Source organism: Rhipicephalus sanguineus, chromosome 11 (genome assembly GCF_013339695.2).
Source record: "Rhipicephalus sanguineus isolate Rsan-2018 chromosome 11, BIME_Rsan_1.4, whole genome shotgun sequence".
Classification (NCBI taxonomy): Eukaryota; Metazoa; Arthropoda; class Arachnida; order Ixodida; family Ixodidae; genus Rhipicephalus; species Rhipicephalus sanguineus.
Genome location: NC_051186.1, coordinates 8,476,267 through 8,503,640, shown reverse-complemented (window position 1 = coordinate 8,503,640; position 27,374 = coordinate 8,476,267).

The window sequence follows — 27,374 nt, the reverse complement described above, 5'->3', positions numbered from 1 at the left end:
TTTTGTTTTTTTGTCATATGCATACTCAATCTGTGGTTGCTTGATTCTCTAATATTGTTATTTCTGCGCTCTCTGTATATACCTTTCTAGGCATTTGATCAAACTTCAGTTGCCAGTAGCGCATCGTCCTGCCCCGTTCACTTCTCTGTGCTGCGCTTCTTCTCGCGCTTTCTTCAACAGAAATCTGCACCAACTCGCCCAACTGTCCCTGCTCGTTCAATAACATTAGTCGGTTGGTCAGGCTATCTACAAGAAATTGTTACGATTCGCGTAGAGTAACCCCATTTTAAATGGCTTGGTGTTTTGTCACTAGTATACCTTCCATTTACGGATGTGATACTTAAGAATGCAAATTGTTCTGAGAGTTGACGCATTATTGCGGTGTCTAACATAAGCCACCGGAAAGGAAGCCACTTCAAACCATGCGTAATGAAAACGCCAGGCCGACAAGGAGCACACAAGGAAAGAAGGAAGCCGGCCTTTCTGGAACCCTTTGTAAGCTCTCGTGGGTCGTCTACTCAAGCAGGGCTGGGCAAAGATACTTTGAAATTGTATCGCGATACGATAAAAGATACTCAGGCAAGAAGTATTTGAGATACAGATACAAGATACCGCAACACTGATTGTATCCGATACGATACATTCCAATTGTAACTTAAGTTACTTCGATACAATCGCAAATTTGTTATTATCGATCTATAATGTAGCACTAAACGCCTATGCACAAAAATGCTCGCTTGAAAATTTATTAACTGCGACCAATTTTGTTTCATTTGAATAAAATGTCTGTTAGTAACTCAAAAGTTTTGTATTTCTAGCTCAAGATATATTAGTTTCATTCCGTAAGAACCTATTGGCGTTGAATTTGCTGCTTAATATGACAGTTTTTTGTATACTTCGCTAATAGCAGTTTTTGCTTGTCGCTTGTGAAATTGGTGGCAGTCGCTGCTCTGCTTACCGATGCGCTAGCGGGTTGCCATCTAATCACAAGAACTTCAATAGGAACCTTCCGCACGATGGTGCAAACACAGTTGTGGTGTTCTACCTTGTCCGTAAATGTATTACGGTTTTCGCAATAACGGATCACAGGACAAGTGTACACTCGCAAGAACGCTGGTAGCGACATTCCTTGCGACGCATCGTGTTTATGTAGAGGACATAAAACTGCAATGACTTTTATGTCCTGCTATTTTGCTGGTGTAGAGCGTTTGTTGGCGAGGTTCTTGCATTCTTCAGACCTGTTGCATTCTTCAGACCACGTAACGAAGCACAACGCAAGAGAAACTTCGATAAAGACACTGCAGCGGCATCAGAATGTGTACAAATGACGCTGCACACATTGGAGTACGTGGCACAGGACAGTGGCTAAGATCCAACTGTCATGGCACTCACACAACTAAAAAGGAAAAAAAAAACAAGAAAACAAAAGATCGGCTGGGCGTAGACGTTCGCGCGCTTGTCTGTCGAGACGACACGAGCGCTACCACGTGATTCTGTTCCATCAATAGGGGCGCTGAAAGCTCATCGCCTGCCCTTACTGGATAGCTGTGGCGGAAAGATAAAATAATGTCACTGCATTTAGTTGCATTCTGATGGCTTAGCGGCTGCAGTATCAGCTTGAGAAGCGGAGTTCAGTCAACGTTTTACTGCGAAAGCTGTTATTAGATCACAACAACGGCCGTTTTTGGCGCCGTAGTTGTCCGCCGCCGCCGCCGGTGTCCGTAACCACTATCGCTCGAAATAAGGAAATTTTTTCAGAATGGAACGAGGTTCGAACCTGGGCCCTCTGCGTGAGAGCCCAGTATTCTACCTCAGAGTCATGCCGGTGCTTGAAATATCTTGGCAAAAAGACCCTATACAGGCTTCATGTCGCGAAGGAACCACATTAACATATATAATGTAGCGTGGTAGAAGAGTAAAATAACAACCAAGTGTCACACAACGCGAATCCTGTAACCAGGCGTCACGCAACCCGAATTCTGTAACCAGGCGTCACATAATGCAAATTGCGCAACGAATGGGTTGTTGAATGCTTCAAACCCATTACAAAGGGCTCTGCCTTACTTCTTCACCGTCATCAGTCACATCATCAACAAAGTGCACGTAATGCCTTACAGGTGTTTAGCGGGTACCACGGTTCTCCGCAGATTGATGAAAAATTGCATCGTGGCTGCTTCTCTACTTCACAATAATTGTAATGATTTATAGCGTAGTGTGTTCCTCGCAAGTGCACTTCTATTGGTTGCCAGGGAAGCCAATAAGGCTCCCATGATCCATTTCCTCAGGGTCTCAATAAAGTTAATTCCCTCTCTCTATCTCTTTCTCACGTTAACGTATGGTATAAAGAGTGGTGGGAGAGTTAAATAACGCCCGGGCGTCACACAATGCGAATTAAGTAGCTAGTGGGTCATTTAAAGCTTCCAACACATTACAATAGACTCAGCCATAATACTTCATCGTCATCAGCCGTTGCATGAAGAAAGTGCACATAATGTCTTACAGATGGTACCTTGCTTCTCCGCAGAATGACGAATAACGTCGGGGTGGGTGCTTCCCAACTTCACAAAAATTATGATTTGTGGGGTAGTGGGTACGTTGCTAGTGTACTTGTATTAGTAGCCACAAGAGAGTTTATAACCGGCTCTAGAAATTCCGCTCTTCCAGCTTTCGCTGTGACTGTGCTGCGCTTCTACTTCTTTATTTATTTATTTATTTATTTATTTATTTATTTTCAAAACTGCCAGTCTCACTTGGAGACCAAGGCAGGTGGACATACAAATAACAACGTGAGCATATTACACATATTGCAGAGTAGAATTGCGTATCATACATAGAAATGTTGTTATCTCTAATACAACATTAATATTTACAACTCAACAGTGAAACTTAATACGATCTAATGCAACATAAAAAAAAGTCATGCAGACAACAAAAGAACACATTGCATAAACATAAAACATTTTTTTTCATGGTTAGCGCTTATTTTCTATCGCGTAACAAAAGGTTGACGGTGATTCAATGCTTGCTATTGTTGGGTCAAGGCGGTTCCACTCCCTAACTGCAGTAGGAAAAAATGAGTATTTAAATGTGTTGGAGTTGCAAAAGTATTCATCTAACGTTTTATCGTGTTTATTACGTGATATCCGCTTTCCGCGCAGGCCTGGCGTGTTTTTTTTTCGCATGGTGATGTTACGATCGCAGTATCTTGTGTCTTAAAATACACGATACATTCTTCAATGTATCGGAAATACAGATAGTGATACACGTCTTGCGAGACGTATCGCGATACAGATACAAGATACCCAAAGAGTATCTAAGATACATGTATCTTCGATATGCCCAGCACTGTACTCAAGTACAATTCCAAGATACCTACTCCGCCATGAATCATCATCATTTTGTGAAGTATAGAAGTATCTACTATGCTGTAATTCCTTATTTTGCGGTGTAGCAAGTTGCCCACTAGATACCTGTACGGCGCTTACGTAACGTAACAATTTGTTGATGCTGCGCCTGATGATGAAGAGTTAAGGCTGAGTCGTTTGTAAGGGGAGGGATGATTTAAAACACCCCCTCGTAACTTATTTTAGCGCACACTGACACACGGACACAGAAAAGAAGGGTACACCACAAGCGCTACTATCAACTGAAGGTTTTATTCAGAAAAGGAACATATATATATCAAAGTAGTCAGCCTCTGCCCATGCGCACCGTCGTAGTTTCAAATCCATGTCATCGTACCGTATCTCATGTGTTCATTATCCGCTTTAGCAGTGACACTTCTTTTTCGAAAATTGTCACTGACGGGTGGCTGATACAGGATGATTGCCTAATGTTGATGTGAAATGCCTCCGCAATCTCTCGTGCGGTGCGATCATGGTGCTTAAAAAAATGATTGTATTTGAAAAGCGCGCCTCGCAACCACACTTTGCACAGTGCAAGGCCAAATGCGTTAGCGGCCTGCCCTTTAAAGATGACTGGTGCTCCCTTAGGCGAATATTTATGCAGCGACCAGTCTGCCCCACGTACACTCGTCCGCATGTGAGAGGAATACAGTAAACAAGGTTAAACGCACATGGAACAAAACAGACCTTGTGCTTAATCTTGCAAGTTTGTGCACCTCCTCGTCCAACACCTTCCAGCTTTTTCTTAACCATGGGCACAGCTTGGCTAGCTTGGCTAGAATAAACTAGCCAAGCTGTGCACTTGTAAATGTCGATGATTTCCACAAGTTCAACGTTGTACGACGGGCTAGCACACGAAGTTATTTTGCGGCATCCGATCTTGAGAGGGGAAGGGTGATACTGCTGACACCGTCGTGAGCGGATCGGGCAGCTGCGTCGGCTTCGTCATTTCCCTGAATGCCACAATTCTATTGCTGCATGGTGGATTTGCCTAATTTCCGCGACGAGCTGCTCATGTGAGCCATGACGTAAAGCGGAGGGTAGACTTTGGAGGGCTGCTTTGCTATCGCAGAAGATAGACCACGAATTAGGTGTCTGCTCCATCACAAAGAGCAGCACGGAGCGCTACTAGTTTAGCAGCTGTAGTTGAGATTGCGTGAAACATTTTGAGCTGTATTGTGATAGCTCTTGCTGGAATTATTACGGCGGCGGTTGAGCTTGCAGTCATAACTGAACCATCAGTGTAAATATGGGTGTGAGCGATGTACACCTCATGTAAAAACAGTAGTGCAGCCTGTTTAAGGGCAACCGATGACATTCTTCTTTTCGTCGTAATTCCAAGTATGGTAAGGCGCACTTCGGGTCGATGTAGGCACCATATAGGTGAAATGTGAACTTGTGGCATATACGCGCAAACCAATACAGAGCTACAGCGTAATGATAAACGGCCAAAGAATACCTTACCTTCGATCGTACAAGTTTCTAGGTGTTATAATTGACAGAGACGTCTCATGGAGCCCTCATGTGTCATACATGAAAAACGGTTGACAGGCATCTGTAATTTGTTCAAGTTCTTCGCTGGCAAGAAATGGGGAATGTCCACAGCCGCTGTGTTGTGACTATACAGGGTTCTTTTCCTCGGACTCCTACGGTACAGCCTGCCTGCATTATCGAACGCAAGCAAAGCAAGCCTACGAATGATACAAAGTGTACAGGCTCAAGCACTCCGGATTTGTCTAGGCTTGCCCCAGAGTGCATCAACAGTCGCGACTATAGCCGTCGCAAGGGACCACCTCATCAAGATACACATTGAGGTTGAAGTGCTGAGAACACATATACGACATCTTGCTCCCACTCCCCGCCATCACCTAGCACCTCTACCAGCGGACCGACCACGCACATCTTACTGCCAAATAGTAACCGCGCATGGTGAATCAATACCAACTTCCTTCACTCCTGCAGCAAGACCTCGGACTCCTCCATGGTGCCTTACTCAACTAAATATCAACATTACAGTACCTGGCGTCCAGAAAAAAAACGGATTTGTCGTCACCGGCATTTAAGCAGCTCACTTTACTTCTCTTGTACGAAAAGTACCAAGACTCCATACACATCTACACTGACGGATCTGTGCTGCCGAACAGCTCAACCGGAGCAGTCGTGATACCAAGGTTGGTTACGAAAGTTAAATTCAAGACATCTCACGCAACAACATCGACGGCAGCGGAACTAGCAGCCCTTCATAAAGCGTTACAATTCGTCAATGACCAACCGATGCACAAGCGGACTATTTTCTGCTACTCTAAGGTGGCACTGCAGTCTCTACTGTCACCTTTACGCCGCGGGCCACACGAACAGCTGGTACTTGAGATAGCAGAGATTATCCACAACCTAACTGAGAAAGGACATCAAATCACTTGTCAGTGGTTACCCAGTCACTGCAGAATCATCGGCAATGAATGGGCCGATCAAGCTGCCCGCTCAGCCCAAGCAGAAGCCCATGAACTGTTATAACCGCTTTCTAGGACCGACGCTACACGGAAGCTCCGTTTGCATGCTCGCCAACGCACCACGTCTAAATGGAATGAGCCACACTTCAAACATGATCGACTGTACTCACATGACCCTACCTTAAGTCCAAGTCCCATCAAGGCTTCGCCGAGCACACGCGACCCTTTTGTGTAGGCTGTGTAGGCGTTGCGTTTACCAACGCATATGCTTTCCGCATTGGGATGGCCGACACCGCAGCCTGTGACCACTGTGGAAACGCAGAAACAATTAGACATATTTTTGCGACTGCCCACTGTACAGTGCACAGCGACTATCTCTTTGCAACCCGCTGAACAAGCTGGATGACCGACCTTTGTCGGAGGAAAGAATGCTACGCCATCGACAAGACGCAATGTCGCAGAAGAAGGCCGAGCAGGCGCTACTGCGCTTCTTGCGGTCGACCGGCCTTTTTGAACGATTGTAACGAGAACGCCGTCCCTGTGTGTGTTGTTTTTTATCTTGTATGTGTACGTGCGTTTTTTTCTCGTCTTTTTTCCCTCTCCCTTTCTCTCTCTCTCTGTAGACCCTCTTTCTTGCCCCTATTCCCCCCCCCCCCCCCAGTGCTGGGTAGCAAACCAGATGCTAATATCTGGTTAACCTCCCGGCCTTCCTTTTTTCATCTCTCTCTCTGTCTTCTTCCATGATGCAGTGGGCACGAAACACAGACTCGTTTTGATATGTTGTTTTTAGATATATTTTACAGATATAAAAATTATATTTCACAGGTATATTAGTTTTAATGGAATGGGAAAATTTTATTTAGTGCCTTCGGGGCGTGACATAGCATGTATTTGTGCTTGCACGTAATAAGCTGCACATATGGGGCCAAACGGGCATTATAGGAGAGCTACGTTGATTGCGCTGCTGCTGATCTGTGCAGCGTAGCCATTATTAGTAAATGGGCTCCTTTAGAGCTAGAGCACGCCCCCTCCGCAATTCATATGCATCAGAGCCTAGTGCAATACTTCGCAACTTGCGCACAAGCTCAGGTCGACACTTCTGCCTTCAAAAAATTCACTCTCTCTCTCTCCTGATAAAACATGTGCAACACCGTAGTTGCATGCGTTACTTCCGTGATAAGAGGTCAACAAAATGCGGCTGTCTGGGGCAACTTGCTAGCACTAGCGTGCTACAGTGGTAGACGAGTTTACTCCCATGTAGCATTCCCAGTTTCACTGCCGGTACGAGCTAGACATATTTTGCTTATTAAGTGCGATAGCTGAAATTAAGTGCGATAGCCAAGCATGAACTCATGGTTCCTACTTGGCCAAACCCTTTGGACAACTGCCTCTTTGCCTGCATCCCCCGCTACTAAACCTCTTAGCAATGTTTCGCCTATGCAGCAGAAATCGCAGAATGAGCGCTCAACAATCGAACACTGCCAGCATTGCACCCAACAACTGACTAAACGCTGCATAAATGCGACTCATGTGCAACGATTCTATGTTAATAATGCTTCGCATCTCACGCAATTGTATGACTTCGTTGAGGTCATCTTCGGAGAAGGCCACTATAAGGGGTATAGGCCTCGTGCGCTCAGTTGATGGCGCCACCGCTATCCAAGAGAGCAGCGCCCATGGGGCCACATGTCCCCGTTCATTTTGTCCCTGTTGCCTTCCCGGCGCATAGCACGAAGTTGTGTGCGATAAACATCAATGCGTGAAAATGGCAACACAAAATGGCTGCGTGAAAATGGCTACAGACGAATAGCATGCGTTCAGAAATAATTAAAACGAAATAGTTTGCTTCGGCGTGGAGACCTTTGTGCTGCTAATAACGTTTACTGCGTGAGATAAGAACTGCACAGTTCCGTCGGTTTGTAGAAATATTCGGAAAATGCGTTGCACAAATAAAGAGCGTGGAGTACGACGAGCGTTTAGAAGCGAGTAAACTCTTTTCTTGGCATACCATAGAAAATGCTTTTTATCGGCAGCCTCGCGCGTCGCTTGTCGTTTGACCGGCAAGCATTAGCAGAAAGCTGGGATAGTTGAAATGACGCTTAGGCAACGATAAAAAGATAGAGACGCATCAAGTGCCCGTTTTGAGTTTTCTAGCGCTGTTAGTACGTTGAACACTTTGCTAAAGTACAGTTTTGAACATGTGCAACTATGTTTTTCGTCTAGGTCCTCTGATCATAAAGCCGATCCTGAGGCCCATCAGCCCGCCAGTCGTTCTCAGCCGACAAAGTGGGCACTGCAGAGGACTGTTTTGCCTCGCAATGTTTGTCACAAAGCTCCGTTCGGGCCAGTAATAAAAGGTACAAGAAAACCAACAATATGTCAGTATTACCTGGAGCAGTAGCGTAGCTAGAATTTTGTTTTTGGCTGGAGTTCAACCATATTTTATGTAAGTTCGTCGGTGCGTTTAAATGTGTGCGTGTATACATACACAAGAAAAAAAGATATATCGGAGCGAGGGAGGGGGTTTGAATCCCTCTGGTTACGCCAGTGAATTGGATAGAAAGCGAGACAAACCATGCGGATACAGAACACGTTTGTTTATCGGGCGCGCCGAACGGCTGTGCTCCAACGTTTTCGCCCATCAGCCTCGTACGAGTTACATGAAAAATGATAAAACTGCCCCTCCGGCAGTCTCGCGCTCGTGTTCTTGTAGCTGTTATGACATATGAACACGCAAGAGCAGAGAGAAGGCAAATTTTTTCGCCGCATACACACGCTTGCGCTGCTAGGGCCATTGCCAACCTGCTGATGCCAAGCACTGCTGTGCGGAGGGAACAGGGACATTGTGCCGGCAGCAGCCGCAGTGGCGCTGCATGTCCGATTTCAGACAGCAGCGCACAAGGCCTGTAAGCCCAACTGTCCCAGCATCTGTGTCAAGGTCGATCCAAATAGGTCGCAAAGCTTCGGACGAAAAGCTGTTTAGAACCTATTGCCAACGACACCAGTTATGGGTGCTGCGATTGAAGCACGACCATGTTTGGAGGGAACAAACACTAATAGCCAAAAAGCAAGTTTTATTCAAACGTAAAGCAATCTTTATGTTTTACCAATTACATTTATTCCAGAGCAAAATTATATAGGTGCAATGTGCCAAGAATGTATGACAGTGACAGTGTTATACAAATACTATTGTCTTAGCGCCCCCTGAACACAAGCGCCCGTTATTGTTATTCAGTGCAGCCCTTGCGGTGCATGGAAAGGCGCGTTCGTAAACTCCATCTGCGACGGCACACCCCTAACGTGTTCAGGTGTTTCACACTTGCATGCGTTCTCTGAATTATTTTGGTGAGAATTTGATTTTTGCTCTGCGCGGAGTTGCGAGGTGTGTTTCATCGTTGGTGAACGGGTTCATAACGGTGTTCAACGGGCAATGTGACGACGCGGCTAACATTGAACGCCGAACGCTTATCTCGGTACTCGCGGAAACGATGTGGTGTTCAAGGATGCAATAGGAACACGCGTACGCCTGGTGACCCGTCTCTTCTAGATAAGAGATCCGGGGCAACGGTTCCGAGTAGTGTGCTTGCTGGGTTTTCATGGATCATATTCCTGCCGCCCGGTTTCCTTCGTGAACACGCGGTGCCTACTATATTTCTTTTTACCGGTGTGCAGATCGCTAAGTTACCTGTCGCGCTACAATTCGCATGTCTGCATACGTTACACGTAACGTTAATTTATCGGAAGAGAAGGCAAAACGCAGTGCACGTAATGTACGCACTTTTTGTACTCATTATGGCACTTGTTGCTCATTGTGTGGGGTGCAATAAAATTGCGTTATTGTGACCTTTGAATAAAACGGAAATTTTCATCATATTGGCGTGACCATGAGTTATTTCTTCTCGTTAAAACTGAAGCACACAGCAATGCGCTTTTTAAGGCCCCTGTGCATGTGCGAAGCAAATGAGCAACGCTCCACACATGAGAGGTACGCTGTTGCTTACTTTAATCCCGCTGTGGAAGATGACACGAATGCAGAATAAAAGCTCCAAGAATAAGGTTTCCTGGTAAAACCAAGGCGAATTAAACGGCTGTACACTTAAAACACCCCTGTTTAGTCATGAGTCGATATCAGTTTAGCTAGCGTTGGCTTCAAGCACACTCGCCAAGGACTTGCCGGCACGCCGTAGCGCGAGCCCTTAGCGATCAGGGGCGTAAGAAAACTATTTCGAGGTCAAATTTTGCAGTAGTGCCAACAAAATGACGTCATTTTTTACCGAATATTGCGTCACATCCGCTTTATTTTTTCTTCCGCCGGAAGTGTTCCCTCTTCACACAGATGGCGCTAAGCCCCATGAGCAGCTGTTGAGCAGTCATTTTCTGAACTTATGGGCTTCTATGGAAGCTTCGGTACCAGTTACATATGCCTTGTCCGTGTTCCCAAGGCTCTTTTCGGCTTCATTTATTTTCAAACTCCACTCGTGGACAGTGCCACGCGCGCTTCTTTTGGTATTAAATGCGAAGCATTTCTTAGCGAACGTCAGGCACTTTGGGCGTTTCTATCTGTCTATCTAACTATCTATCTATCTATCTAGCCGCCTACGTCTGGGCGCTCTCCCGGTCGTCTCCATAGGCTGTAATATACCAAAATTTGCATAGCATAGCATGAGTGCATGGCGAACACGATACACTGGCTATGACGCGAACAACGCAAAATGCATGTTGCGTACGTCATGAAACCCTTTCCCTCAGTCACGTGTGGCACATACCCGCATACCAGAGTTCATATTATGCGGGTATGTGCCACAGGTGATAACAGATCTTAAGGGTTGAATCGCGCAAACGAGACAGTTTCAACCCTTAAGATCATGAACCAACAAGCCCAGCTGACAGCCATTCTGATAATAGTCTCTATCAACGCAGGAACGGCGAACATACAGATTGAATCTTAAGGAAAGTGATATTTACATCACAATATTTTACATCACAAAATCACGATATTATTATGAGAGACACTGTAGTGAAGGGCTCCGGAAATGTTGACCATCTGGTATTCTTTAACGTGCGCTGACATCGCGCACTACATGGGCTTCTAGCATTTCGCCTTCATTGAAATGCGGCCGCCGCAGCCGGGATCGAACCCGCGACATTCGGGTCAGCAGCTGAGCAACATAACCACTACACCACAGCGGCCGACGCAAGGAACGTTAGGGAGCTCAAGACAGAGCACCCCGGCAAGACGCTGGGATACCATCCAATCGTCCACGTGGTCCGCAATGTCGAACACGTGGATTACGCAAAAACCGGGGTCAGTGGTTTCTGCAATAACTCTGCCGAGAGGACCATGCCCCTCATGATTACCGGTGACTTCAGCATTGATTTATCAAAACCAAACAACGCCTGGTTCTTAGACGCTGTGAAAGAGGACTTCGATGTGGACAGGGCGTCACAAGACTTCGGTGCCATGTCCAGGACAAGAGGCATCATAGATCATTTTTTCGTAAAAGCCATCCGCGGTTTCGACCAGCTTTACTATACCTCGCGCTTCACTACACTTAGACCGTTTGTACCCGCAATCACGAACAGATCCGATAACACGTCCTGTCTAGCTGATGGTGTTCACTTATCACGGTGATGATGACCTTATTCAAGAACTGCCAAGAACCCCTTCCACACATGCACACGGGTTCGTGAAACGTGCGTGCGTTTTACAACGGATTAATGTAAGCATACCAACTGTAACGCAACTCTAACTGCAACTGTACATGCAGTGCACCTGCGCGTGCGACTCGTCTGTGTATATCTAGCGAAATGTTCCTGAATTAAGCATAGTTGCGTGTAGCGCCTGTCAGTAGCATCTGTGTTCCTTCATTGCCCTATTCGAATTCGCGCTAACCAGTTTTGAAGAATATAAGCACTACAATCAGCTTACTGCGTATCGTGTTGGTAACACCTATGTTGCTGTTGGCATCGTTAAGCGACTGTAAACAACTGGTCATATAACACATGTGCGACTCTTCAAAATATTTGTGTGCGTATACTATTTGCAGATTTCTCTAGCGTCATTCCATAACGTTTTGCTCTATGTGAAAAATTGCGACAGAGTCACATTCCTGCGCATGCTTCGGATAACGTCGATTCCCACGGCACGTGGGATCTGCCGAAGGTTTTTATGCAACTAGTCCATCGCACACGTAGCCGTGCCCTAATGTCTGGAACATTCGAGACTATGTTAGAATCTTCTTATAGGCTTGAACGCGCAAAAGCGAACAGCTGAGATTATTCTAGAAGTAATGCAGCCACCAGCGATACGGCTGCAATGTTCGATGCCGCATGTGTAAATGCCTATGCGCCTTATTACAGATCATATTATTGACGACCGACTCTCTGTTCGCCGCTGCCAATGTAAGCGTGTACCGCTTGCAGTTTGACTTCTCCTTTACCGGGCACAGGTTCGCTCAAATAGAAAGTTTATTCTTGAACCCACCGACCTCTGCCTTCGCCAAAGTCACCACCACGTGACATACGGTGGGGGTGCTGCTTCATTCATGATCCGGACGCAACCACGAGGCGCCGAACCCTACCCAAGCCGCGAAGAAGGCGACGTTTAAGACAACTCGGTTTGTCGCACTAGCCGCCGTCACAATGGACTACACCCAGAGTACGGGCTCCTTCCCGAAAACACCAGGTAGCCCAAGACCATTACATTGACCGCCGAGACGATGACAGCCCCTCTGCCGCCAGAACGGTCGTGATGCAGTACAAAAATCACTCGAGATGCGGACGAAGCAATACAATCGCCAAGGGAGCCACCGACTTTCCGTGGATCGTCGTTTGAACACCCGGAGAGCTGGCTGGAGACATACGAGCGAGTCGCCACCTTCAACCAATGGGACTCTGAAGAGAAGCTGCGCCATGCCTAATTTTACTTAGAAGGAGCTGCGAAGACGTGTTTTGAGAACCAAGAATCGAGCCTTCAATCCTGGGACCTCTTTCGGACGACGTTCCTTAATACCTTCACGAGCAACGTCCGCAAGGAAAAGGCGGGGCATTGCTGGAGACAAGAGTGCAGCTACCGAATGAGAACGTCACCATCTATACGGAAGAGGTGATTTGACTTTTCTGCCAGGCCGATGCTGCCATGACTAAGGAAAAAAATGTCCGCTTCCTTATGCGGGGAGTGAGACAAGACCATTTTGCAGGATTCGTACGCAACCCACTGAAAACATTCACCGAATTTCTAACGGAAGCTACAATTGAAAAATCACTCGAGATGCGGACGAAGCAATAAAATCGCTCAGCACTGTCTACGTGCTACACCGAAGCGCATTCGCTAAGCATTGACGACTCACGGGAAACCGTCAGACCGATCATGCGGGAGGAGCTGCGTGAGCTTACTTACCTTCGGCGCAGCCTCAAGGAAGTCGGGCAATCGCTGGGAATTACCAAGCCACCACAGCTTCATCCGGGAACTACGAGCTACGCTGCGGCAGCGCGTCTTAATGCTCCCCCTCCGCGCCCACGTCAACACAACGCGACGCCTCAGTTCCGCCGCCGCTGCCACGGACGCCATATCGCCCTCCTGTCGGCCGGCACTAAACCCCGAGGATGACGGACGTTAGGCGCACCCCGACCGCTGCCTATTCTGTTACAATTGCGGAGAAGCTGGTCGCACCTACCGCTGCTGCTGCTACCGTCAGATGGGCCTGCGTGGATTTGCCATCAACGCGCCACGTCCAGAACAAGGTGAACGGCCACGTGACATCGCCGACTATCTCGCAGGAGCGCATTGGACCCCCAGAACCTTCCCGATCGCCGTCGTCACGCCGCTACGTCTATCCCCAACGCCGACCATACACTTGCCTAACCAAGGACCCGTCACCTAGGCCGCATCGGGAAAACTAAGGGCAGGAACCGATGGAGGTGCGGTTGCTGTACAACAAAATACCGAGGATCATCCGCCGCCCACGACAACGCCGCGAGAAAATCTAAAGAACACACCGAGCCGAACGGAGCCCTTACGTGAAAACTTCGCGGCCCGAAGAGGACCTGACGACGCAAGGTAGAAGCAGCAGGACAAACCGAAGGAGCCGTGATCCGACGCCACTACCCAACCGCAACGTGATACAATGAACAAGGGACCTCGACGTTCTTATGGACCGCCACTGCGTCACATGTCTCGTCGACACCGGAGCCGGCTATTCTGTTATCATGGGACCGTTCGCTACGAACTTGAAGAAAGTGAAGACCGCCTGGGAAGGCCCCGAAATCCATACAGGTGGAAATCACCTAGTATCGCTTGCAGTAACCTGCACAGCGCGAGTCACCATTTAAAACCGGATTTATCCCGCAAGCTTCGTAGTCCTACAGCGTTGCTCGAGGGATCTCATCCTTGCTATGGACTTCCTAGGCCTTCATGGTGCAGTCGTCGACCTGAGATCCAGGTCGATAACACTATCCACATAAAGGGCGAGACAGACGGTACGATTTTCTATGCGATGCGACGTCCAACGCGGCGGTGGGGAAGCCGTAATGGTGACCTTTCATAGCATCGGAGAGCCACCATTCCCTCTCCCCCACCGCCTCGTCGGCCGGCACATCGCATGGAAAATCGTACCGTCTGTCTCGCGCTTAAAAAGCACTACCGCCGCACACGGCCCCAAGGAAGCACGCCTTGAATGTGCTGAAAGACCATGTCACCGATCCCGCTCTTTCCAGCGTCATCAATTCCGTCGGCAGCCAGAAATCAGCAGCCCTAGAAGGCGTTGTTGAAACCGACAAGCACCAGTTGATTAACCGCGTGATTTGCGTCGCAAGAGGAATAGTGGAGCTGCGGGGAGGGAAAGAAACAGTCATGCTCACAAATATCAGCAACGAGTACAAGCACGTGAGCAAAGGCACCACGGTCGCCTACATCGAAGAAATTGTGGAAGGCACAAATGCTTTCACCCTCGCCGATTCTTCCAAGCCTACTGCCATGAACCAAGCTCCTCATCCAGCTTTCGACGTCAATCCCAGCCCCCCAAGTAAATGCAAGAACAGCTCAAAACCCTGCTCTTGCAATACAAGAACTGCTTTTCATCATTGTCAGGAATTCGGCAGGCACCTGTCGCAAAACATCGCGTTATTACAGAGGAAAGTGGCAGACCACTCCGCCAGAGCGCGTACAGACTTTCGACGCGAGAACGCCAGGCCGTAAAGAAACAAGTCGACGAAAAGCTACGCGACGACATCATCCAGGCATCCAAGAGTCCGTGGGCGTCACCTATGGTGTTAGTGAAAAAGAAGGACGGAAACCTACGTTTCTGCGTCGATTATCGCCGCCTGAACAAGATCACGAAAAAGGACATGCACCCTCTCCCACGAATAGGCGACGCCCTAGGTCGACTCCACAACGCGAAGTACATTTCTTCGGTGGACATCAAGACCGGCTACTGGCAAATCGAAGTCGACGAAAGGGACTGAGAGAAGACTGCCTTTATAGCACCAGACGGCCTCTTCGAGTTCAAGGTCATGCCCTTCGGTGATTGCTCGGCGCCTGCGCCTTTACAACGCTCTATATATACAGTACTGGCAGGCTTGAAGTGACAAACGTGCCTTGTGTTCCTGGACGACGTCGTGTGGTAGCACTTCCGGCGCCTTCAAGCTGTACGTCAAGCAGTCAGAACCTCTGGACGCACCCGGAAGCCACAGAAGTGCCGCTTCGCGTAGGAGGAGCTTTTGTGCTTGGGCCACGTGATCAGCAAGTCTGAAGTTCACCCCGACCCACGGAAACAGCTGCCATCGCTGGGACAACACATGACATTGTTCTCAGTGTTCGAGCAAAAGAACAATGTGAGCATCAGCACCACAAATTTCGGGCCGTTACTCAATTTCCTATCCAGTCGCGCCCGGGTAAGTCGCACGAAAGACAACACATCTTAAAATGCAGTTCATTAAGGTGGTACGCCACTCAAATAATTCTTTTAGGAGCCGCCAGCGTTGAAATACCTTTTTCTTCAAAACAAGCATGTCTTACTTAACGTACCCAGGCATTTATAGTGCAAAATATTATTTATTTTAGGGAGGTGACCTTTGTCAAAAATTGCATTAAAAGTGACAGTGACGCCAGCCGTGATGAGTGACTAATGTGTGGCTTAATTCAGCGAAGCTTTGGTATTTGTGTAACAAGAGGTTGGAGCTATGCAATGAATTCGGATAAATATTATGCAGTAAATATCAAGGAATTAGTTTTGAAAAAACAAAAAGACAGGGGAAAAGAGCCAATCTAGACTAAACGTCCTTGCAAAATCAGCTGTGAATTCAAAAATATTACATCAATTTCCTCTGTTCTAGTTCACTGCCCAGATATATATGTTGTAAACTATTATACAAAATTTCAGCTCGAAGTACACACTGGGGAAAAAAGTTATCTAATCTTGAGTCACATGATTCGGAGCAAATTCTGATTTTGGGAACAACGTAAACAAATATTTCAGAGCTTGCAAAAGGCATGCTTCCGCCTTGTGGCTGTTTTACAGGTTTAAAAACAATGTGAAGCACAGTTATATTTAATGATATCATCAATATAAGAGTCAAAATAAAATTTATAAAGTATTTTGAATATAATTAATACAGACGAAAGAACACTTAAATTCGAAAAAAAACACAATATGGTTTCGGTTTCGCTATATGAGTATGGGTTGTGGAAAACTTGCTGTAACTTGCAAACTAATGACGATAGGAGGATAATTCTTGTGTCAACATAATTTTTAATGTTTGGGCATGCACAAAAAGCAAAAAACTAAAGATTGATCTGGAGAAAAAATATTCGACTTTTGAAGGTGGCCTACTACATTAACCACACACAATTCTCAGAGTCACGTAAGCAAGAGCTGGCCGCATTGGTATATCACCGGAATACATGCAGAAAAACAAGCCTGGTGCAACTTTTCTTTTTCCACAATCATCCTGCCTGCATAATCACATCGTCAAAAGAACTGTTGGTGTTTAACGTTCCAAAACGTTGACAAAGAGTGTATGACCAGCATAAGTGGCAGGTCATATCGTGCAAATTATGACACGCATGTCACGTACATCATCATTTACATGACATGATCTCCGTGCTCTCGCGGCCGTTTAATTACGTGGATATACACCAAAACTAGTACGACGAGACATATCTGTGTGGCGAATACAAATGACAGGTGGTAACAAGAAAATTATGACATGCATGTCATGTACGCCATGGCATACATGTCCCGCTCTTGGTGGGCTTGCCGCCGTTTAGCGATCAGGACATGTACCAAATTTGGTATTGCGTGACGTGACTGTATGAAGAACATAACTCACAGGTGGTAACATAAAAATCATCACATGCATGTCATGTGCAGCATGATTTACATGCCAAACTCACGGTGCGCTTGCAGCCGTTTCGCTAGCTTGATCTACACAAAAATTGGCATTGCGTGGCGTGACTGTACGACGAATATAAATGGCAAGTGGTAACACGACAATCATGGCACGCATTTCATGTGCAGCATGATTTACATGACCCGCTCATGGTGGGCTCACAGCCGCTTCCCCAGCTTAATATACACCAAAGTGACAATGCGTGACGCGACTGTATGAGGAACATCAGTAACAGGTGATGACATGGAAATCAAGACATGCATGTCGTGTAGGGCATGCTTTAAATGCCAAGCTCATGGTGCGCCCGCGGACGTTTGTCTAGCTTGATAGAACCAAAACTGGCATTGCGTGACGTGGCTGTATATCGAACAGGTCCTAATGCGCAAATCATAACATGCATGTCATGTACGTCATGACTGATATGACACTCTTTTGGTGCTCTTGCGGCTGTTTTGTTTATTCGATATACACCAAAAATGGTACGGCATGGCATGAGTGCGTGAAGAATATAAACGACAGGTCATGCACTGTATACACCAGAATATATGTTTTCCTATATAAAAGATTGGACATGCATGCATGCATGACAAACATGTGGTATACAGTGTGCTAGATGCCCTGAATGAATCAAAGAGAAACAAGGCGATGTATGAAGCTCATTGCTGGCTGCTTCGCATTACATCGATTCCCACAGTGCATTGGACCTGTCGTATTTTTTTTACAGCGAAAGCTGTTATGAGATCATTTGACCGGCCGTTTTTGGCGCCGTAGTTGTCCGCCGCCGCTGCCGCCGCCGGTGTCCGTAACCAGTATCGCTCGAAATAAGAAAAAAAAAACGAAATAAGAAAACAATTTCAGGATGGTACGAGGTTCGAACCTGGGCCCTCTGCGTGGGAGCCCAGTATTCAACCTCTGAGCCATGCTGGTGCTTGAAACTGCTATGCAAAAAGGTCCTATACAGGCTTCATGTCGGGAAGGAACCACATTAGCATATGCAATATAGCGTGGTAGAAGAGTAAAATAGGCACCAAGCGTCGCAAAGCGCGAATTCTGTAACCAGGCGTCACACAATGCGAATTGCGCAACGAGTAGCTTGTTGAATGCTTCGAACCCATTACAAAGGGCTCTGCCATAATTCTTCATCGTCATCAGGCACAGCATCAACAAAGTGCGCATAATGCCTTACATGCGTTTAACAGGTACCAACGCTCTCCGTAGAATGACGAACAATGTCATAGTGCCTGCTGCCCTACTTCTAAAATATTACAGTGATATATAGCGTAGTGGGTACCTCGCAAATGCACTTGTATTGGTTGCCAAGGAAGCCCATAAGCGCATGATCCACTTCCTCGGGGTCTCAGTAAAATTACAATGATTTATAGCGTAGTGGGTTCCTCGCAACTGCACTTGTATTGGTTGCCAAGGAAGCCCATAAGCGCGTGATCCATTTCCTTGGCGTCTCAGTAAAGTTCTTCGCCCCCCCCCCCGTCTCTCTTCCATGTCAACGTATGTTATACAGCATGACGGGAGAGGGAAATAGCGACCGGGCGTCACCCAATGCAAATTACATAACTGGTGGGCCGTTTGAAGATTCCAACCCATTACAAAGGACTGAGCCATAATTCTTCATCGTCATCAGTCGTCGCGTCAACAAAGTGCACATAATGCCTTATAGACGCGTAGCTAGTGCCTCGCTTCTCCGCAGAATGACGAATAATGGCTTAGTAGGTGCTTCCCAACTTCACAAAAATTGTGATTTATGGCGTAGTGGGTACCTTTCTAGTGCACTTGTATTGTAGCCCCAAGAGAGCTTAAGGGGCTCTAGAAACGCCGCTCTTCCAGCTTTCGCTGTGACTGTGCTGCGGTTTCAGCGCAGGCCTGGCGTTTTTTCATATAGCCTATGATGTCACTTACAAATAGGGTATTTTACGAGTTTTGACCAAGCCAGTAATCCGTGGCAGCATGCTGCACATTTTATTTCATTTTTAACAAATCATTTTCTCGACTTCGTCTGTCTTCAACACATTTCCCGTACATATAGTACCTTAATCTGTGTGTATCAGGCTTGTATTTTAGGCGCTGTACTGGGGTGAAAATGAACCCCATAAGTAAAATGAAACGGCAGGCCTGCGCGGAGCACGCAGCGGAACCACACTGAAAGCAGGAAGGGCAGTCTTTCTAGGCCCATTGTAAACTCTCCTGTGGCAACTATTACATGTACACACGAAGGGTACCCCCTACGCCATAAATTATTTGAATTTTTGTGAAGTACGGAAACACCCAGTATGCATTTATTCTTTATTCTACGGGGAAGCGAGATGCCAGCTACACGTCTTAAAGTATTATGTGTAGCTTACTTATGCTTGGTTGATGGTTGATGGCTGAGCCCTCTGGAATGGGTTGGAAGAATAAAGCAATCCACTCACTACGCAACTCAGAATGTGTGACGCCTGGTTGTTAATTTATTCTTCAACCACGCTATATTACATGTGCTAAAGCAGGGGCGTAGCCAGAAATTTTTTTCTGGGGGGGGGGGGGGTTCAACCATACTTTATGTATGTTTGTGCGTGCGTTTGTATGCGTGTATATATACGCAAGCAAAACTGAAAAATTTCGGGTGGGGGGTTTGAACCCCCCTAACCCCCCCCCCCCCCCCCCCTTGGCTACGCCCCTGTGCTAAAGTGATTCCTTGCCCGGCATTGTGCCTGCGTAGGGTCTTATTGCGAACACATCGGACATATTTCGAGAATCGGAGTGGCTCTGTAGTAGAGTACTCGATTGCCGCGAAGAGAGCACGGATTCAAATCCCATTTGATCCTGAATATTTTTAGGGGCGAAGCTCCTTAAAGGGGTGGTGCCATCAAATTTCGAGGCTACAACAAGCCTGTTGTGGGTTTTCTCTGTATGCAAGGACACTCCACACGAAGGGTCGGACACAGCAAACGTTTAGAATATATTTTAATTCACTTACAAAGTGTACCTAAATGCCCATTCTCCCGATCGAAACCCATCGCTAGCGCGCCAACCCTGACGTAGATGCGTAGGAAGGGCAACGAAAGTTGTAATGACGTCACACCAGATCTGCTGTAGTGACGTGAGTGACCTCAGGATCTGCGCCACCCTCCGCAACGTACGTACCGGCTGTAGTGCACTAGAATATATTCTAGTTCACTGTAGCACCGGCAAAGTATCGGTTGCTACATCACTCGCCGAGTTTCGATCGCTTCCTGGCTATGTACGTCACAGCCTTGTGTGGTCACGTGACCAAGCCTCCTACACTTCTACGTCACTGCCCAACCTCGGCGCCCAGAAACCGAAACCGAAAGTTGTCCACATCAAAAGGCGATATTAAATTATTTAGTGCGAATACATGAATTTTGGTGTGTGCATCATGCTTCCAGGAGCTATAGGAAACGCTTACAGCAAAGAACGCGCAAGCCACAAATTTCGTGGCACCACCCCTTTAAGGCGGCACCCGTTTGTCCCTCGTAGTCGTAGTAGTGTGTAACCAGTCGTGACGCTAGTACCAGATCTTGACCTCCAAGGTGGTGCCGGTGGGAGATTCTTCCTGTGCGTTGTTGAACAATAAAAAATTCGCAGCGTGCGCGTTAACTAAAAGCCGAATTCTTCTGTATCTCATTCCCCATTAGCAGCCATTGGCATGTTCCAGTAGGAAACGTTAGTAGAAGTAGAAGTGTAAGTGTTAGCTAAAAGCCGACTTCTTCTGTCTCTCATTCCCATTAGCAGCCATTGTTTACATCCAAGGTAGTGCCTGGTGAGATTTCTCCTGTGCGTGAATAAACAATAAAAATTTTGTTCAAAACGCCGTTGATTGATGAAATAAACCAACGAAAGACGCCAGATGTTTTCTAAAAGCTAAAGCGAAAGAACGCCAGATGTTTCTAAAGCAAAACGAAAAGACGCCAGCTGCTTAACGAAAGACGCCAGATGTTTTCTAAAGCAATGGTTTTCTAAACAATGAAAATTCACAGCGTACATGTAAAATTAAAGTGAGCTGCAAGTCGTCATAACTCATCGAACCTTTAGTATAAACGCGCCCGATCTCACGTCGGTGATAATGTACTGGGCAGAATTCACGGAAGATTCACGGTTTACCGATGAACCTCCGCAGCTTCGCCCACTCATCATCATTCACTCCGTGGATATGCTGTGATATTTTTTCTCCTTTCGCGTAATAGCGGTTAAGGAAACCGACGGCGGCGGCGGCGGACAACTACGCCACCAAAATCGGCTGTTGCTCTGATTGCATAACAGCTTTCGCTGTAAAACAATTAAGAAAGCTTTGCACTGGTGGAGCCAAGCCTGAACGAAGAGCGGGCTATTTTTCTCTTTCTGTTTATCTCAGCTTATTGTATCTCCTTTTTGTGTGTTTCTTTTATTTCTCACTCTTTCTATCTTCTTCCTCTTTCTTTCCTTCATTCTATCTCTTTCTTTCTGCTTTTTCTCTCTGTTTCTTTGTTTCCCTCTATTTCTCTCTTTCTTTCTATTTCTGTCTAGCCCTCTGCTTTTTCTATCCATTTTTCGTGTCTTTTTTCTATCTTGTTCACTCTCTTTCTATGTCTTTCTATTTTTTATGACATTATTCCCACTGTTTCTCTTTATTTTTCTCTTTCTTTCAAACTACCTCTATCTCTCTATGTATATTTCACGTGTTTCACGTTCTCCACTTCGCCGAGCAGAGTTATCGTTTACAGCTCGCACTTGCTGCACTCATTAGTGGCGCTTGACCAGTTCCTGTGAACATACCCACCTGAGGAGTTCTGCACGAGGGAGGACAAGTTACCGCTAGCATAGTAGCTTCGCTGTTATAACGCCAGACCTGCAAAGAACGCGCAGCACAGTCACAGCGAAAGCTGGAAGAGCGGCCTTTGAAGAGCTCGCTGTAAGCTCTCTTGGGCGACTACAGCAAGTACACTTACAAGCTACTCACAACGACGTAAATCACCATAATTATTGCGTAGTACAGAAGCATCCACTATCCGTTATCCATCATTCTGCGGAGAAGCGAGGTACTGGCTACACATCTCTAAGAGAATATTTGCACTTTCTACTGTGGCTGATGGCAATGAAGAATTATGGCTGAGTCCTTTGTAATGGGTTGGGAGCCTTAAACGACCCCTTCTTTACACAATTTGCATTTTATCATGCCTGGTTGTTATGTTCCTCTTCTGTTACCCTATATTAGATCTGGTAACGTGATTACTCGACCTACGTGAGGCCTGTATAGGGTGTCTTTACGAAGGAGTTTCAGGCACCGGCGTAGCTCTGTGGTACAATACTCGACTGTGACGCAGCGGGCCCTGTACCAAATACAGCTCCATTTTGGATATTTTAAATGCGAAGCATTTCTTAGCGAACTTCTGCGACTTTGAGCGTATCTATCTATCTATCTATCTATCTATCTATCTATCTATCTATCTATCTATCTATCTATCTATCTATCTATCTATCTATCTATCTATCTATCTATCTAGCCGCCTACGACTTTGTGCTCTCCTGGCCGTTTCGTTAATCGGATGTATACCAAAATTGGTGTGTCATAACATGGCCTTATTACGAACGTAAATGACAGGTCATATCATGAAAATCATGACACGCATGTCATGAACAGCATGATTTACATATCACGGCCTTTGGGCTCCCTGGCCGTTCCGTTAATCGGATGTATACCAAAATTGGTGTGTCATAACATGGCCTTATTACGAACATAATTGATAGGTCATATCATGAAAAACATGACATGCCTGTCATGAACAGCATGATTTACATTCCACGGCCTTTGGGCTCCCTGGCCGTTCCGTTAATCGGATGTATACCAAAATTGATGTGTCATAACATGGCCTTCTCACCAACATAAATGACAGGTCATATCATGAAAATCATGACGCGCATGTCATGAACAGCATGATTTACATTCCACGGCCTTTGGGCTCTTGCGGCCGTTCCGTTAATTTCATATATACAAAAATTGGTACGGCGTGACAAGAGTTCATGACGAACATAATGGCAGGTCCTAACATGCAAATCATGACGCGCATGTCATGTGCAGCATGATTTACATGACATGGTCTCGGGGCGCTCGCGGCCGTTTAAATGAAGGGATACATACGAAAACTGGTATGACGAGACATTTCTCTATGACGAACATAACTGACACGTGGTCACATGAAAATCATGATATGCATGTCATGTATGACATGATTTACATGCCACGCTCATGGCGCACTCGCGGCCGTTTCGCTAGATTGATGTGCACCAAAATTGGCATTGTGCGATGTGACTTTATGAAGAACATGAATAACAGGTGGTAGCACGAAAACCATGACATTCATGACATGTATGTCATGATTTACATGCCACGCTCATGGTGCGTTCGCGTCCGTTTCGCTTGCGTGATATACACCAAAATTGGTGTTACGCGACACGACTGTATGACGAACGTGAGACGTGGTAACATGAAAATCATGACATGCAAGTCATGTACGACCTGATTTGCATGCCACGCTCATGATGCGCTAGCGGCAGTTTCAATAGATTGATATACACCAAAATTGGTATTGCGCGATGTGACTGTATGAAGAATATGAATGACAGTTGGTAAGATGAAAACAATGACATGCATGTCATGTATGTCATGATTTAATTGCCACGCTCATGATGCATTCGCGGCCGCTTCGCTAGCTCGATGTACACCAAAACTGCTATTGCGCGAAGCGACTGTACGACGACGGTAAATGAGACGTGGTAACATGAATATCATGACATGCACGACATGATTTACATGTCATGCTCATGACGCACTCGTGCCGTTTCGCTTGCTGGACACACCAAAATTGGTATTGCGCGACGCGACTGCATGCCGAACGTAAATGAGAGGTGGTAACATGGAAATCATGACATGCAGTTTATGTATGTCATGATTTGCATGCCGCGCTCATTGTGCATTCCCGGCCATTTCGCTAGCTTGGTATGCACCAAAATTGGTACTGCGCGACGCCACTGTATGACGAACGTAAATGAAAGGTGGTAAAATAATAACCATGACATGCATAAAATGTACGTCATGATTTACATGCCATGCTCATGGCGCACTCGTGGCCGTTTCGCTAGATTGATATGCACCAAAATTGGTATTGCGCGATGTGACTGTATGAAGAACATGAATAACAGGTGGTAACATGAAAACTATTACATGTATGCCATGTATGTCACGACTTACATGCCACGCTCATGGTGCATTCGCGGCCGTTTCGATAGCTTGATATACACCAAAACTGGTATTGCGCAATGTGACTGTATGATGAACATTAGTGACAGGTGCTAACATAAAAAACCATAATATTCATGTCATGTATGGCATGATTTACATGCTCTACTCATGGTGCACTCGCGGCCATTTCGCTCCTTTGATATACACCAAAATTGGTATTGCGCGATGTGACTGTATGACGAACATAAATGAGAGGTCTTAACATGCGAATCATGTTATGCATGTCATGTACGGTATGATTTACATGCCACTGTCATGGTGCGCTTCAGGCAGTTTTGTTAACGTGATATATACCAAAATTGGTATGGCATGACACGAGTGCGTGATGAACATAAACGACAGGTCATGCATTTATATACCAGAATATCGGTTTCATTGGCATGGTGTACACTAGATTGTGCATGCATGCGTGCATGGCAAACATGCGATATATGGTGGACTAGATGCCATGGCATGAATTATTTCATTTGGCTCAAAGACAAACAAGGCGATGTATGCAGATCCTTGCTGGCTGCTTCGCACTACATTGATTCCCACAGTGCGTGGGATCTGCCGAATTTTTTTATTCTTAGTTCCGCCATTGCCGGTTACGGACACCGGCGATAGCGGCGGCGCCGGACAACTTCAGCACCGAAATTGGTTGTCGTTGTGATCTGATAACAGCTTTCGCTGTAAAAAGCATGTGAATGTGGTATGCATGTGCCGCCAAACTATTGAATTATTAAAGTATATTTGGTGCTTGCTTAGTTAACTAGAAAACAAACTCACAATGGGGCGAAGTATCAAAATCCGTAATTACAATGTGTTTGTATCATATGGTATTCAGTAAACATTGAAAATATACGACTGCATTTAAAGAGTTTTCTTAGCGATATATCTAGCTCCAATTCATGCGAAATGCACCCCTGGTGTTCGTTGAACACATTTCTTTGAGACAGCGGGGGGTGAGCACATGCTTAATGTTCGTTGAAGCTTTCAGCTATCAGTGAACATTGACGCAGAGCAACCGAAGATGAATAGCGAGTACAAGGATTTCTGATTTATTATGTGATCCTTCACCTTTACCCCAACGAAGCCAAAGCTCGAGATATGTTTGTAAAAGCTAAATGTCATTCTTTAAATGCTTTTCTAGGCAGTGAATTGTCTGTCAGCTCACGTGCTGAGAGCATGTAGCACCTAGAAAAGCCAGTGGAGCCCTTTTAGGTATATACCCATTCGAAAACCAAAATAAACATTTTTTCTGCTGCGCTTAGAAATTGCATTCAATTAGGAAGTTATTATTTTTTTAATGTCAATGTTGCTTTATGAGCTGATAAGCGCTGTCAGGTATCAACACCTTAATGCTTTGCGCTGTATAGATCGTATCGCGAATTTTTTTACGGTGTTGATCTACCGGAATACGCGGCAGATTACTCGTCAGTGAACATTGGCGATGTGGGATTTTGGGTACTTCCAGTGATTTTATGAAATCAACAGGCAAATTCTCTATAGGGCTCACTTGAATAAAAGAGGGCAGGTTATTGTATTTTTCTTTAAGCAAACTGCTTACTTTTACAGCTCTGGTCTGAAACGTGAGAGCAGGAATCGTTGCAGGTTGTAGTACGCCCTAATTGCTGTTAGAAGATGGTGATATGTCTGCTCGGGTGGTTTACTGTATAATGTAGTGAAGAGCGGAACGGCAGCTGCCGGGCATGGTCTGGACAGGTGAGCAGTCCACTTCCCCTACCCTATCTTCTATACTGGCTCGCCATGAACCAGTGTTCGCTGACAATACAGCAGAACTTCTGGGCACTAATTTGCTGCTACATCATATACCAACGGGCGACCATCCGCCAATATGCGTAGGACTGCGAAGATACGCTGAACGAGAGCGTGCAGTGATCGCAGAACAAGTAGACGAAATACTCACCGCGGGCATTATTGGACCGTGATCGAGCCCGTGGGCAGCGCCAGTCGTCCTTGTAAGAAAGAAAAACGGATCGTTGCGATTTTGCTTCGATTACAGGCAGCTCAAGAAGTGTACAACGCCTGACTCGTACAATTTGCCTCGCATTGATGATGTTGTTGATACAGTACGCCACTGCAAGTTCTTTTCGTCCCTTGATTTACGCGCAGGGTACTGGCAGATCAACGTCGCGGAGGAAGATAAATGTAAAACTTCATTTCGCACTCCTTAGGACTTGTGTGAATTCTACCGCATGCCGTTCGGACTGCGAACGCCTCCTAACACATTTCAGCGTGCGATGAATTCCCTGCTAGGATCTCTGAAGAATCAAGCCTGTGTGGTATACCTGGACGACATTCTGGTCCTTGGCAAGACAGAGGATGAACATCTTCTCAATTTGGACGAAGTGCTGCACCGACTATATGAAGCAGGATTCCGTTTAAACCGAGAGAAGTGGCATTTTGGATTGCCCAAGATTTCACACATTGGACATAATATATCCCCTATCGGCATTCAGCCACTTCAACAGCGCATCGCTGCGGTGTAGAAGTATCCCACAGCAACCTACTTTAAACAGGTCCAGTCATTTATGGATATGGCTTCGTATTTGCGAAGGTTTATTCCTCACTTCGCTTCGATCGCAGCTCCCTTGAGCGATCTTCTAAAAAAAATCACACCATCTCCCGCTAAAGGGGACCTGAGGCGATGCGAAGCAGCGTTTCGGCATGTAGAGCCCGCCTTTCAGAGGGGTGGGAAGAGGGGAGGGGAGAGAGGAAAAGGAGAGAGCGGAAGTGGAGAAGGCGAAGGGAGAGGGAAAGGTGAGGTGAAATGGAGAGGGTGAGTGGGATGGGAGAGGGGGAGTGGAGAGGGAGAGGAGGTGTGTGGAGAGGGCTTGC